The sequence below is a fragment of the Lipotes vexillifer genome, unplaced genomic scaffold (genome assembly GCF_000442215.2).
Source record: "Lipotes vexillifer unplaced genomic scaffold, Lipotes_vexillifer_v1.1 scaffold1350, whole genome shotgun sequence".
Classification (NCBI taxonomy): Eukaryota; Metazoa; Chordata; class Mammalia; order Artiodactyla; family Lipotidae; genus Lipotes; species Lipotes vexillifer.
This window is the reverse complement of record NW_006799035.1, coordinates 443,026-445,293: the sequence shown is the minus strand read 5'-3', so window position 1 is coordinate 445,293 and position 2,268 is coordinate 443,026.

Sequence of the window (2,268 nt, the reverse complement as noted above, 5' to 3'; positions counted from 1 at the left end):
CTTTAAACCAATATGACTGGTGTCCTATAAGAAAAGGAGAACACACATGGATACAGGGAGACATGGATTAGAAAGGAAGAAGTACAACTGTCCTTCCTGACAGATAGGATGATTGCCTATACAGAAATTCCAAAAGAATCTACAAAATCAGAACTAATAAATGAGTTCAGTGAAGTTGAAGGACACAGATTCCTGTATACTAGCCAGGAACACATGGACACTGGAATTAAAAATACAATACCACTTAACATGCTTTAAAAACTGAGATACTTAGGTGTGTAATTCTAACAAAACATGTACAGGATTTGTAAGCCCAAACTATGCAATGCTGATGAAAGAAATCAAATAAAATCTAAACAAATGGAGAGACATACCGTGTTTATGGATTGAAGCAGCAATACAGTGAAGTTGCCAAACTTCCCCAAGTTGATATACATGTTGCAGTTATGCACAAGATAATTCTAACATTCATACTGAAAATCAAGGCAACTAGAATAGTTAAAACAATTTTGAAAAAGAAGAATAAAGTGGGAGAATTGATCTACCTGGTTGTAAGCCTTATTATGTAGCTACAGTAATCAACACTCTATGGTACAGGCAGAAGAATAGACAAATAGATCAATGGAAAAGAATAGAGAGCCCAGAAATAGACACAAATATGTCCAACTAATTTTGATAAAAGTGCAAAAGTAATTCAATGGAGGAAAGATAGCCTTTTCAACACATAATGACAAAGCAATTGGACATTCATAGGCAAAAAAAATGAATGTCACACCTTATACAGAAATAACTCACCATGGATCGTGGACTAAAATATAAAATAAAAATCTTTTAGGAGGGCTTCCCTGGTGGCGCAGTGCTTGAGAGTCCGCCTGCCGATGCAGGAGACGCGGGTTCGTGCCCCGTTTCGGGAAGATCCCACATGCCGCGGAGCGGCTGGGCCCGTGAGCCATGGCCGCTGGGCCTGCGCGTCCGGAGCCTGTGCTCCGCAAATGGGAGAGGCCGCAACAGTGAGAGGCCCGCATAACGCAAGAAAAAAAAAAAAAAAAAAATCTTTTAGGAAAAAAGATAGGAGGAAACCTTTGAGACTCAAGGCTAATGAGTTCTTAGACATGACACCAAAAGAAGCACAATCCATAGAAAATGGAAAATTGAAGTATATAACTTCATAAAAATTACATACATTTGTTCTGAGAAAGGTATTGTTAAGGGGATGAAAAGACAAGTCACTGAGTGGGAGAAAAAATATTTCAAGTCGTATGTTTGACAAAGGACTAGTATTTAGAATATATAAAGTACTCTGAAATCTCAACAAAAATAAACAGCCCAATTAGATAAAATGAACAATCTAATTAGAAAGTGGGCAAAAGAAAGGAAGAGACAACTCACCAGAGAGGATATACAGCTGAAAATATGCACTTGAATATATGTTCAAACATCAATAGCCGTTGGTGAAATGCAAATTAAAACCATATGAGAGGGCTTCCCTGGTGGCGCAGTGGTTGGGAGTCCGCCTGCCGATGCAGGGGACACGGGTTCGTGCCCCGGTCTGGGAAGATCCCACATGCCGCAGAGCGGCTGGGTCCGTGAGCCGTGGCCGCTGAGCCTGCGCGTCCGGAGCCTGTGCTCCGCGGCAGGAGAGGCCACAACGGTGAGAAGCCCGCGTACCGGAAAAAAAAACAAAAAACAAACAAAAAAAAAACCATATGAGATAGTCCTACACACCTATTAGAATGGTGAAAAAAAAAAAGTGACAACATCAAGTGCTGTCAAGGATTCAGATAAACTGGATGATTCATATATTGCTGATGTTAATGCAAAATGTTACATTCTGGAAAACAGTTTGAGAGTTTCTTAAAAACAAAAATAAACATTGGACTACCATAGAACCCAGCAATTGCACCCTTAGGCATTTATACCAGAGAAATTAAGACTTACATTCACAAAAAACCTGTAAATAAATGTTTATAGCAGCTTTTTCCATAATAGGCGAAAACTGGAAACAACCCAGATTTCCAGCAGGTGAAGATTCAAACAAACTTCAATCCATCCACACCATAAAATACTCTAGCTATAAAACAAACTATTGATATACACAGTACTCTGGATGAATCTTCAGCAAATTATGCTGAGTGAAGAAAAGCTAATCCAAAAGTCACATACCGTATGGTTGCATTTATATAATAGCCTTGAAATGACAAAATTACAGAAAAGGAGAACAAATTAGTCATTGCCGGGAGTCAAGGAGGGAGTGGGTATGTATGGGAG